Genomic DNA, 14,623 nt, shown 5'->3' with positions numbered 1-14,623 from the left:
TCTGTCCTTCCTGTTGACTATGAACCTCTTACCATGGTCATGTTTGCTCCATAAACTATTAAAACCATATATGAACTTCTCAATTTACAGTCTGATGACTATGGCTTCAACACAGCAGAAATCACATTTGCTAAAGAGGATCCTAGGTATCTCAAAATTTCACATACTTTACCTTCAGTCCAGAATGACCTACCAATTGGTATTTGCTTGCGTTTCATAAAAACAAGAGTAATGAAATCCAATGAAATCTATGAATAATATAGTTAAAAAATGAATACCTAGGACATCTTTGGATGAAACTTTTAAATCTGTAACCTTCAATATATAAGGATGCTAGGTCAAAATAAGTGGTGAGTAAAGAGACAAAGGACATATAGGATATTGTAGGCAAGGTATTTTCCATAGCTGCCCCACTGTATGAGTTGATAAAGAACAACTTCTCTGAGCCTATCAAACACACTGATGAAAGCATACAAGCTTTTTACAAACTACAGGAGGCGCTATAGTCTGTAAGGAGTTTACCTCACTATAACAAGACTATGAGCCTTTTTTGCCTGGAACTTGCTCATTATCCATAAGGCACCAAAATCATGCACCACTCCAGATGCGCAAATGGAGTCGGTATAGACATTTACTCTCTTTCCATTTGAGAGTTCACATTCCCCTGTAAGTGCAACCAATTCAGCAACTTGTGCTGAGTAAGGTGTTGGTAGGGGATTAGCTTCTACTATGTTATGCTGTGTCCAGAATCAGCATTTGTGTTACCTTTGTCATCTCTTTGACATCTACTATCCACAAAGAATTCCATATCTACATTTGATATGGGCTGGTCTGACAGATCCGGCTATGAAAATAAATCTTGTTCCATTGTAGAGAGGCAATCATGATCCAATACAGTTTTTCCACCTTCCTCCCACTGAGACTTTTGAGTCTCATCCATTGGAGTGACTATAGCTGGGTGCTGTATAGAGCACCTCTTACTAGGTGCTAACAAAACCAATTCCCAGTGCGTATTGATGTCATGGGATGTTGTGTCTGCTTACATATAAGAACTGTAGACACAGCATATGGAACATATATAAAGGTAAAATGTCCCTGTATCAGGTCTGAGGATTTTTACAAAGTTCTAAGACAAATGCTGTAGCAGCCAATCGGCTTCAGACATTTTTTGAAAACCAAAAGATCAACATTGCGTTGATAAATAGTTTATTTTAGATACACTTAACTCAATTACCTCATAATACCAAAAGAGAGGGATAATACTGTTTGACAGATAGACACCACAGGGGCAGTTGGTGATAGTAATGATAGCAAGGTCTATCAAATGTAAGGTCTATCAAGTGTAAGGTCTATCAAGTGTAAGGTCTATCAAGTGTAAGGTCTATCAAGTGTAAGGTCTATCAAGAGTAAGGTCTATCAAGAGCAAGGTCTATCAAATGTAAGGTCTATCAAATGTAATGTCTATTAAATGTAAGGTCTATCAAATGTAAGGTCTATCAAATGTAAGGTCTATCAAGAGTAAGGTCTATCAAATGTAAGGTCTATCAAATGTAATGTCTATTAAATGTAAGGTCTATCAAATGTAAGGTCTATCAAATGTAAGGTCTCTCAAATGTAAGGTCTATTAAGAGTAAGGTCTATCAAGAGTAAGGTCTATCAAATGTAAGGTCTATCAAATGTAATGTCTATCAAGAGTAAGGTCTATCAAATGTAAGGTCTATCAAATGTAATGTCTATTAAATGTAAGGTCTATCAAATGTAAGGTCTATCAAATGTAAGGTCTATCAAGAGTAAGGTCTATCAAATGTAAGGTCTATCAAATGTAAGGTCTATCAAGTGTAAGGTCTATCAAGTGTAAGGTCTATCAAGTGTAAGGTCTATCAAGAGTAAGGTCTATCAAGAGTAAGGTCTATCAAATGTAAGGTCTATCAAATGTAATGTCTATTAAATGTAAGGTCTATCAAATGTAAGGTCTATAAAATGTAAGGTCTATCAAATGTAAGGTCTATCAAGAGTAAGGTCTATCAAATGTAAGGTCTATCAAATGTAATGTCTATTAAATGTAAGGTCTATCAAATGTAAGGTCTATCAAATGTAAGGTCTCTCAAATGTAAGGTCTATTAAATGTAAGGTCTATCAAATGTAAGGTCTATCATGTGTAAGGTCTATCAAGAGTAAGGTCTATCAAATGTAAGGTCTATCAAATGTAAGGTCTATTAAATGTAAGGTCTATCAAATGTAAGGTCTATCAAATGTAAGGTCTCTCAAATGTAAGGTCTATTAAATGTAAGGTCTATCAAATGTAAGTTTTTTCAAATGTAAGGTCTATCAAATGTAAGGTCTATCAAGTGTAAGATCTATCAAATGTAAGATATATCAAATGTAAGATCTATCAAATGTAAGGTCTTTCAATGTAAGGTCTATCAAATGCAAGATCTATTAAATGTAAAGTCTATCCAATGTAAGGTCTCTCAAATGTAAGGTCTATCAAATGTAAGGTCTATCAAGAGTAAGGTCTATCAAATGTAAGGTCTATCAAATGTAATGTCTATTAAATGTAAGGTCTATCAAATGTAAGGTCTATCAAATGTAAGGTCTCTCAAATGTAAGGTCTATTAAGAGTAAGGTCTATCAAGAGTAAGGTCTATCAAATGTAAGGTCTATCAAATGTAATGTCTATCAAGAGTAAGGTCTATCAAATGTAAGGTCTATCAAATGTAATGTCTATTAAATGTAAGGTCTATCAAATGTAAGGTCTATCAAATGTAAGGTCTATCAAGAGTAAGGTCTATCAAATGTAAGGTCTATCAAATGTAAGGTCTATCAAGTGTAAGGTCTATCAAGTGTAAGGTCTATCAAGTGTAAGGTCTATCAAGAGTAAGGTCTATCAAGAGTAAGGTCTATCAAATGTAAGGTCTATCAAATGTAATGTCTATTAAATGTAAGGTCTATCAAATGTAAGGTCTATAAAATGTAAGGTCTATCAAATGTAAGGTCTATCAAGAGTAAGGTCTATCAAATGTAAGGTCTATCAAATGTAATGTCTATTAAATGTAAGGTCTATCAAATGTAAGGTCTATCAAATGTAAGGTCTCTCAAATGTAAGGTCTATTAAATGTAAGGTCTAGCAAATGTAAGGTCTATCATGTGTAAGGTCTATCAAGAGTAAGGTCTATCAAATGTAAGATCTATCAAATGTAAGGTCTATTAAATGTAAGGTCTATCAAATGTAAGGTCTATCAAATGTAAGGTCTCTCAAATGTAAGGTCTATTAAATGTAAGGTCTATCAAATGTAAGTTTTTTCAAATGTAAGGTCTATCAAATGTAAGGTCTATCAAGTGTAAGATCTATCAAATGTAAGATATATCAAATGTAAGATCTATCAAATGTAAGGTCTTTCAATGTAAGGTCTATCAAATGCAAGATCTATTAAATGTAAAGTCTATCCAATGTAAGGTCTCTCAAATGTAAGGTCTATTAAATGTAAGGTTTATCAAATGTAAGGTCTATCAAATGTAAGGTCTATCAAATGTAAGGTCTCTCAAATGTAAGGTCTATTAAATCTAAGGTTTATCAAATGTAAGGTCTATCAAACGTAAGGTCTATCAAGAGTAAGGTCTATCAAATGTAAGGTCTATCAAATGTAAGGTCTATTAAATGTAAGGTTTATCAAATGTAAGGTATATCAAATTTAAGGTCTATCAAGAGTAAGGTCTATCAAATGTAAGGTCTATCAAATGTAATGTCTATTAAATGTAAGGTCTATCAAATGTAAGGTCTATCAAATGTAAAGTCTATCAAATGTAAGGTCTATTAAATGTAAGGTCTATCAAATGTAAGGTCTCCCAAATGTAAGGTCTAAGAAATGTAAGGTCTATCAAATGTAAGGTCTATCAAATGTAAGATCTTTCAAATGTAAGGTCTATCAAATGTAAGGTCCATCAAATGTAAGGTCTCTCAAATGTAAGGTCTATTAAATGTAAGGTCTATAAAATGTAAGGTCTATTAAATGTAAGGTCTATCAAATGTAAGGTCTCTCAAATGTAAGGTCTATCAAATGTAAGTTCTTTCAAATGTAAGGTCTATCAAGGGTAAGATCTATCAAATGTAAGATCTATCAAATGTAAGGTCTTTCAATGTAAGGTCTATCAAATGTAAGGTCTATCAAATGTAAGGTCTATCAAATGTTGCACAATAAAGAAAGAGATTGTAGCACAAACCACTTGAAAGGCTATGTACATTTTTGTTTTTCACAGGTTTTTATTAAGTTTTCGGAACAAAACAAATATAAGAACAATAGTCCACAAACAGCGGACATAGGAAAACAAGTAATAACAATACAGTTCGTAATAGGAACAACATACACTGTAGTAACATCTATTACATAATTCCTTGAGCAGAAAAGACATTGAAACATCAAAATTGCATAATCAATGAAAATAAAGTGAACGATGCACCTATGTACATTTTTGAATACATATTGTGTTAATAAATCCATTATTGATCTGCTTTTAAATAACTTTTAAATGGATTTTCATTTAAAAATAATAAAGTTTTTAAGATAAAGCTCTCACGATCCGTGGGTATGTGGACCCACTAGGCCGCACTGCCGTAGCGGAGTAGCAGCTGGCCAAACAACAGTATATACAAAGTCCTAGTACAAGAGTACCTGTGATAGTCCAGTCAGTATCCGAAGCTTGGGCACAGATGAAACTTGAAGGTAGATGACGCCACATGTGGCGGATGATATGAGGTGTGGCAGATGACACCTGACGTGGTGTATGGCAGGAGGCATGACAGGTGGCAAAACACGACTCCAACACTTTAAGGCTCAGGTACAAACACAACATGGGATACAGGATACAGGTAGCAGGGCACGGGAACACTGGGAACAGGATAACACTAAGGGAAAATTTGCTAAGACTAACATGGGAATACACAACAATGCTCAGGCAAGGAGTGAAAGGGCAGAGCCCTTTTTATAGTGCAGGGTTTTCATGGGTTAATTGGTAATATTTTACATGCTGGCCCTTTAAGTCCGGGCACGAGTGCGCGCACGTACCCTACGGGACACAGCAGAGCAGAAGTGAGTGCTGGCGTCTCCTAGGAAGGAGATACCGGGCAGCACTAAAAAGTCCATGGCCACGGACGTCGGCTGGTGAGTAGGAACGACTGTCTGTGGCCATGGACATAACAAAAGCTTCTCTGTATTCTGTATACATAGAAGCTGCATTGTTCAGTCAAAGACGATTCCCTGCGGGTTTGACTTATAGCTTCTATGTATACAGGATACATAGAAGCTGTATCTTAAGAAATAAAACATTTTTTTATATTTTTTTATTTTTATAAATCTCTTCAAAAGTTTTTAAAATCAGATAAAACATGAATTTATTTAAAAAAAAATGTTGTTCAAAAGTGTACATAGGCTTTAAATTCCACATCCTTTATACCAAGTAAAGTCCCGTTTACAATGAGGAATAATTGTTGTGATTAGTTCGTTTTCAACCGACAATTAGTTTGTTTCCAACAATTTTAGCCTATTATAGTTTGACATTTACAATACAAATTTACAATACAAATGCCGCTATGATTGAATGAGGTCTCTAAAATGGTGCCATATGTACGGAGATCATAACCATGGAAATGTCTATCAGATACTTAAAAAGGTTTTTCTAACCACTGATCACTAGACATTGGTTTAGAAAATTGCTATTGGTAAATGGACCTTAGGTGAACACATACAGGAGACATGGTGAGGGATGCACAATCCTGACGAATATCTGTGTCACATCAAGTTCTTGACAAAGTGTTGCACAGAGGTTGTTTCTTGTAACAATTTGGTGGGTCTAAGGCAGTCATCTTATATCTGCCTGAAATGATGATTGTTGCCATGTGATGAATGTGGCCATGTCACCCACCAGAAGTTTTTAAAGGGACGGCAGGAGACACAGCCAGAAGAGCGGACGATTTGATTGCCTTGGCACTGTTGTGATGCCGGAAGTCTATCCTGCGAATCAGCTGTACAATGCTAGAAGCCTCTCCTGTTTATTCGGAGGCCTGTATAAGAGTTTCAGATGGATACAACTGGTAGCCAACACAAAACTAAATTTGACTACAATAGGGACATTCTCAGCTGTACCACTGGACCAATCCTAATCTCTATGCAAACACATTGTTACAATTACACATTGTAGTATTAAAAAGAGCTAGAATGATGGGCTTGCTGAATGTTAAAGGGGAACTGCCAGATTTAATGTATAAAAGGTCATTTGATATAACGTATTAAAAACATTTTTAATAGCTTACTCCTTTGTTGTTAAAGAGGCTCTGTCACCACATTATAAGTGTCCTATCTCCTGCATAGATAAACGAGATTTCGTTTCCCGTGCTGGAAATCTCACAGAAAAGATTCAGAAGTGTCAGGATTCTGAATACACATGACGTCCAGGCTGGATGATCATGTGTATTCATTATCAGGACACTGGATTAACGTTAATCAAGCAGAATCGCTGTGTATGTGGCTGCAGATCATGTTCTAGTAAGAACGCGATTCTGCTGTCTAAATGAATGGAGAGGAGTGCATGACGCTGATTGGTCAGCGTCATGCACTCCTCTGTACAACGCCCACTTGGTCGAAAGTAAAAATACGCCCACTTGGGCATTAAGAAACTCATTAGCATAAACCAAAATCGCTCCTAACGTTGTGAAAATAGATAGTTTTTTTGAATAAAAAGCATTACTGTCACCTACATTAAAGTTATTGTGTTATTTATACCACACGGTAAACGGCGTAGATTTAGGATGCAAAAAAGAGTGGCAAAATGTCAGGTTTTTTTCTATTCCCCCCAAAAAAAGTTAATAATAGTTAATCAATAAATTATATTTACCAAAAAATGGTGCTATTAAAAAATACAACTTGTCCCGCAAAAAACAAGACCTTATACAGCTATGTCGATGCAAAAAAAAAAAAGTTATAGCTCTTGGAATGCGACGGTGGAAAAACGTAAAAAATAGCTTGGCCATTAAGGTTTAAAATAGGCTGGTCATTAAGGGGTTAAAGGTTTTTATAGTGATTTATCTAATGGTCTTTTTGGAGTTTTTTGCAGGCAAAAGTTTGGCATTTTGAGGCAGATTTTCATCTGCTTGCACGACGTTTGCCACATATTTCGCAGCATTTTTCGCTCGCGCCCATTGAGTGCTAGGGGCAAAAACGCCAGGAAATACGCTTTCTCTGCCTCCCATTGTCAATGGGAGGTCAGAGGCGTAAACGCCCGAAGATAGGGCATGTCGCTTATTTTTATCGCGAGCGTTTTTTACCACTCGCGGTAAAAAAACTTGTCCGCCTCCCATTGAAATCAATGGGAGGCATTTTTGGCTGGTTTTAGGCACATTTTCCAACTCGGTTTCCGAGTCAAAAAACATTTAAAAAAACTCAGTGTGAACAGGGCCTTACACTAAGGTCATTAAAACAGCATATAGTCAACCCATGCTCCTAGAAGAATAAGGAGTCCATATACTGTAGGCCAATTATACTATAGCACTCTCTATCACTGAAGTAACAATGGTCAACTCCACATAGGAATGTAAGGAATCTAGGAATGTAGACTTTGAATGCGTCATATTTTTTTTTACATAATATAATTTCATAATAAGTAAAAGACGAAATTGTAATAAGTAAAAAATAATATATCAACATACAATGGATTCAGCTAACAACTTTGCTTTCTCAAACGCAGGCATAATGGCGACACCTAGTGTATATTTTTGAAAATACTAAAAATAATTTATTAGATAAAACATATCAGGATGCTATCATATTGCACACCAAAAAATTTAATGTACAACTTTAGACTAATAAGTGGTCAGGTCCCAGTATTTTAAGTCCGGGGATTCCCATTGTAATTTTATACTAGGGAGTCTTTCATGGAAGAGGGGAGTGGGGGTACTGGTGGCATAAATAGTCTCTGTGCTAGAAGTAATTTACTGATATTGAGAGTGAAAAATGAGTTGAGGACCACCCACTGTAAATATATGGCGTGGGTTTAAGCGTGATCAATTTTCCAACGAGCCGACACACCATCAGGAACAGATGCCCACCACAGAAAGTTTTTTTAGGCGACATCCATTCGCTTATGGCAGAAAAAGGACCAGGAGAGCAGGCAGAAAGAGGAACAGACCAAGGAAGAACCCGATATCAGAAGAACTCAAGAGTACAAGGAATGAGGAATGCACACAACAAAACTGACTCATCTGCAGAAACGGTGGTAAATATCTCTTCCACTACTTTAACATCTATACAGTTACAGGTTTTATCTAAAGGTCTGTCGTTTTGCCCTAGCCAACAGATGGACTGGTTTGAGCTGGATCTGGATTTGTTTCAGTTCTTCAGGAACATTAAATTGAAGGTTTGGTTTGACACTTGTGACATGACTGCTAATCCTAATATTGTCAACAGCGATTTCAGCCTTGACATGTTTGGATTACGCAATAAGAGCAATTTCCAGCCACCAGGCATGGAACATCCCATTCAAACCTTTGTGACATTGATTAAAAATGATATTGAGGCTTTACATTTAAATTGTCATGATAACGATTTATTACATCCTAATCTTACCACAGACGAAATGTTGGCTATTAATAAATTAGTCCATAACCACGACCTCACCATCAGGCCCGCTGACAAGGGTGGTGCAGTCGTGGTTATGGATACTACCACTTATATGGAGGAAGCATTCAAACAGCTACATGATACTAGTGTATACAGGGAATTGCCCTCTGACCCTAAGATTGATTTCAGCAGGAGGATTATAGCCCTAGTGGATCAAGCTTACGATAATGGTCTCATAGATCTTGCCCTTAAGAAGTTCCTTATCATGGAACATCCTCCAACACCTTATTTATACCTATTGCCCAAGATACACAAAAGTTTGATCAAGCCCCCAGGGCGTCCAATTGTTTCGGGCAGGGGCTCTCTATTGAACAACATATCCATCTTTGTTGGTAGGACACTTCGTGATTTTGCCATCAACACTAGATCATATATTAGGGACACCTCTGACTTCATCACTAAATTAAAACAAGTGACACCACCTCAGGGAGCATTTTTAGTCTCCTTCGATGTGGTGTCCCTCTATACCTCCATTCAACACCATAGAGGCATAGAAGAGGTTAGGCGTAGACTTGTTACATCTACATATAGTGCACCATGTTGTGAACTGATTATCTCTCTATTGGATTTGATTCTCACTTCAAATTATTTTTCTTTTGACAACAAATTTTATTTGCAGGAGAAAAGTACGGCCATGGGCTCCAACATGGCGCCTACCTACGCTAACATCTTTGTGGACATGATTGAGGAGATGTCGATCTATGTATCCCACCATTTCACTCATGTTTTGAGATGGTGGCGGTACATAGATTACTCATCTGGACGGATACAGCAGAATCGTTACATGATTTTCATTCTTTTTTTAATCACATAGACCCAGATATTCAGTTCACTATTACATATTCTAACACCACCATTCAATTTTTGGATGTTTTGGTGGACATTACAGACAATGCATTTCAAACCAGTCTCTACACGAAACAGACTGATCGCAATACGTTACTTAGATTTGCCATCCTAAAAAAATGGTACGGTCTCTTCCACACAGCCAAATGCTTAGAGCTACACGTATTGTCGATGATGGAGTCAAACTAGATCAAACATTAGATCAGATGGTGGTTAATTTTTCACAAAGAGGTTATCCCAGGAAATTATTACGTACGTATAGGGACAAGATTGCATCTTCTTCCAACGCTGGTACCTTCACTGAAACAAAATCTTCCAAACAACATGAACGTATCCCATTTGTTACCACATATAACGATTTAAGTGGAGAGGTGACGAAAATTGTTAATAAACATTGGGACATCATACAAAATAGCTACAAACATATTGGGCCATTCAAGAACAAACCTCTTATGTCATACAGACGTCCACAGAATTTACGGGACAAATTGGTTAACAACGTAGGTGGGATAACATGTGCGACAGACCAACAAACATTCCTCACATCTAGAAAAATGGGCAATTTCCCTTGCCTACAATGTGTTAATTGTCGGTTAATGTGCAAGGGAAACTTTTTTGAGCATCCTGTTACCCACAAACAACATAAAATCAAACAATTTCTTACTTGTGATACTGGGTGGGTTATATATGTTTTTTGGTGTCCTTGTTTACTGCTTTATGTGGGTGAAACCACTTGCGATTTTAAAATCCGTTTTAAAGGACGAGTGTCACGAAAAAAATTTTTTTATATGAATTTGCTTTTAGTGTTTTAATAAAAAATGTTTTATTTATTTGTGTGTTTGTGTTTTACTTTTTTTTATTTTTTAACTTTTTCTTGTCTATGGGGGCTGCCATTTTTTTTCCATCTCTGTATGTGTTGATTAACGACACATACAGACATGGAATACGGCACATACAGCCCCATAGTGAATGCGAACGGGACCCATTCCATTCACTATGCTGTACGCCGTCTGTGTGGGAACGGCGCATGCGCCGCTCCCACACAGTCCAAATTGAAGGTCTTCGGCCGAGCGACGTCCGGCGCCATTTCCTTGTGGACCGGAAGCCGCGGCCGGACAGTAAGATTACTACTTCCGGTCGTGGCTTCCGGACTTGTGTTCTGAAGCAAGCACTTAGAGCGGAGGGAGCAGACGGAGCGGACGGACCGGAGGGAGCGGCGGCGGCAGGAGCAGGTAAGTTATTTCTGTGTATGTACATGTTTTAGTGTGTGATTACTACTGTATGTAAACCTACTACACTGTGTGTTAGCTCAAAAAATGGCGACACACAGTGTAGGAGGTTTGACCGTTCAATCCCCTCCTTTCTCCTGGCACTAGCCAGGATAAGGGAGGGGGGATTCTGTGAGCTCACTAGAGCGAGTGTGTATTCTCAAATTTTGCAGCATAAAGCAATGTGGTTGCTTTACCACATGCCAATGCTGCAATTTTGGGAATTGCTCCACCTAGTGACCAGCACTGGGAAATGTTATAAATTAGAATCTAATTTATAATATTTCCTGACTCGTGAAAAAATTAAAAAAATTAGAACAATGTTTGATCATTTATACACTAACTGTTTAACAAAAAAAATAAAATTTTCTAGCGACACATTCCCCTTAACAACCATAGGCATTCCATTCGCAAAAAGAGACGTGATTTGCCAGTGGCAAAACACTTCTGTGATTTAGGGCACTCAGAGAAGGATTTGAAGTTTATGATCCTTGAACACATTCCCATTCCTTACAGGGGGGGAGATAGACACAGACTTTTACATAAATGTGAACTTAAATGGATACATTTATTGGGTTCCTTACATCCTATGGGCCTTAATATCGAATTTAATGTGGCGAGATTGAATTAATTAACACATGGCTTTTGCAATGTCCTCCTTATTGAATGTTTTTATACACGCATGCATGTAATAGCATGCGGTATGTGATACATGTTATACAACAAAAAAATTCATATTTAGGCCTCATTTACACGAGCGTAATATACGCGCGTGCGACGCGGGTGCTTTTCACGCGTGTCGTACGCACCTATATTACTCTATGGGGCAGTGCAGACGATGCGTGAATTTTGCGCAGCGCGAGTGCGTTGCGTAAAACTCACGACATGTTCTATAATCGTGCGTTTTTCGCTCATCACGAACCCATTGAAGTCAATGGGTGCGTGAAAACCACGCATGCCGCACGGAAGCACTTCCGTGCGAACTGCGTGATTCGCGCAAGAGCTGTCAAACTGAATGTAAACAGAAAAGCACCACGTGCTTTTCTGTTTACAAACATCCGAACAGAGTGTCTTAGACATGAGCGAAACAAACTTTACTGGGTTCGGCCGAACTCGTTTTGACCGAACACGGCAGGAGACAGTCACTGTGCAGGGTGCTGAAAGAGTTAAACTGGTTCAGCACCCTGGACAGTGACTTCCGATTTCAATATACGTGAACGTGTAAATAAAAAAAAAGTTCTGACTTACCGAGAACTCCCGGCTTCTTCCTCCAGTCTGACCTCCCGGGATGACAATTCAGTCCAAGTGACAGCTGCAGCCAATCACAAGCCTAGCACAGGCTGCAGCGGTCACATGGACTGCCGCGTCATCCAGGGAGGTGGGGCCAGATGTCAAGAGAGGCGCGTCACCAAGGACGCGTCACCAAGGCAACGGCCGGGAAGTTCTTGGTAAGTACGAACCTCTTTTTTTTTAAACAGGTTACTCGATATGGTGATCGGAATGCACTGTCGAGGGTGCTGAAAGAGTTACTGTTGATCAGTTAACTCTTTCAGCACCATGGACAGTGACTGACGTCGACTAGCCTCATCTCTATGATGGCGGCTGCGCGAAAATCACGCAGCCGCGCATCATACACGGATGACACACGGAGCTGTCAAGTGCCTTTTGCGCATGCAAAACGCAGCATTTTTTGCGCGCGCAAAACGCACACGCTCGTGTAAATCAGGCCTAATTGTGACAATCTTGTTGAATAATGTTTTATTCATATAAATTATTGATGTTTTTCAGATAACCATTGGAACATCGTGACCACTCACCAGCTCTACATGTACCGGGATATAATGATGTGCATCCACATCTGCCCGACTAATCCTGCTAGTCCAGTAATACATAATCAGATGTACATATAAAAATTGTTCGACCATCTTGATACATTATATGAGTTCCGTTTCTTACCCCAAGGGGACTACCAATATCATAAATGTAGCACTGTTATGTTGTACAGTGCTCTGTCTCAGATATTAGGTCATCATAATTTAAATATCAGTCCTGGATTGCAGTCTGGCAGATTCAGATGCGAGTTGACACACCTCATTTCTACTTCCTGTATTGCTTGCTGTGCGGAACTCACTAACTGGCTTGAGTGTCAATTGTTGCTTTGCAACTCCAGTCTTCATTCTTTTTTATGAGAGCATGCGCAGTAGAAGGGAGAGGACTCTAATGAGCTTGTGGATTCAACACGTGGAACAGACCTGCCTCTCCTTTCACGAATTTACATACACCAGCCCGGATTGGTGAGTGGTCGGATGTTCTCCACCCACACACATATTGTTGCATTTTCAATTTCATGACAATCATACAGATTTTGCATGTTTTAATAATGTTTTTGTAATTTTGTATTCACTGGTGTAAACACCGGCAATTTATCACTAGAAATCTTTTTAAAAGTGTCGGATTTGAATGTATATCAGTATGGTTTTGTTATATATACTGTCTTAATGTTTACTCATTATGTTAATGAGACACTCACTATATATGGTTCACACATTGCTTGTATCACTATGCTTGACAAAGGTCCTATAGCAGAACGGAAAAGTTGCAGCTTGTGCTGGCTTAATAAACCACCATTTTTTTCACTAACACGGAGTGCTGTGGGATTTTCTTCAATATATATATATATATATATATATATATATATATATATATATATATATGAGATAGCATATCTGTAGCACTTTGACCCTATAGCTATGGATATAGGGCCCAGCTCGCTGAAATTTTGGCTCCAGAGCAAGGTACCAGGAAAGCTTAGTAAAATAATTGCTTTGCTTTTTTATGTCTTAATATTCTTTTTTGTGTGTTTGTGTTTTATTACTAGTTTGGTTATTGGACTACTTCGGATTTGAGGACTACTTTGATGACTGCGTTTTTTTTATCTCAATAAGGCCTTATTCACACGAACGTGTCCGTTTTGCGAGCGTAAAGAGCGCTGCGTTTTTCCTGCGTTGCAGTTCCGTGTGACATCAGTGTATGGTGCGTGTCTGCGTTTTTTACGCGCGTATGTCATCACTATGTCACGCGTTTCACGTCAGCAAAATAAACTGAGGGAGGTGTTTTTCTTTTTCAAAATAATTTCTTTAGCAACGGTTGCGTGAATCACGCACAGCACACAGATGTGCGTCCGTGTGCTGTCCATGATTTTCACACACCCATTGACTTCAATGGGTGCGTGATGAGCAAAAACCGCACAAGTATAGGACATGCAGTAAGTTTCACGCAGTGGACACACGCTGCATGAAAAACACAATGTCTGAATAGCCCCATTGACTTGCATAGGTCCGTGTGACGTGCGTTATTTTCACGCCGTAACATGGACATGAAATACGCTCGTGTTAATTAGGCCTTAAATGGTTAACCAGGATTGTCTGTTTTTTTTTTATTTCAATAAAATATTTTTTCTATGTCCTTATATTTTTTTAAACTTTATTACTGCTGTCTTAGTAATGGCTGCTGGCTGATTAACAGTGTCCATTACTAAGGCAGGGCTTAATGTTAGCCGGTGAAAAGGCTAACACTAACCCCCATTATTATCCCGTTACCCATCGCCACCTGGGGTACCGGGAAGAGACAGGTGCGATCCAGTACCAGACCAGTTGCAGTGATGTCCGGGTACTGGACCGGCCGCAGGCTAGTATTATTAGGCTGGGAAAGCCCAAAAACAGTGGGCCTTCCCACTCTGGTAATGCTAGCCTGCTGCTATGTTGTTTATGGCTGGTTATGAAAAATGGAGAGACCCCAGATTTGTTTTTTCTAATTATTATTATTATTTTTTTTATATTA

The sequence above is a fragment of the Rhinoderma darwinii genome, chromosome 4 (assembly GCF_050947455.1).
Source record: "Rhinoderma darwinii isolate aRhiDar2 chromosome 4, aRhiDar2.hap1, whole genome shotgun sequence".
NCBI classification, from domain to species: Eukaryota; Metazoa; Chordata; class Amphibia; order Anura; family Rhinodermatidae; genus Rhinoderma; species Rhinoderma darwinii.
This window is presented reverse-complemented; position numbering follows the sequence as displayed.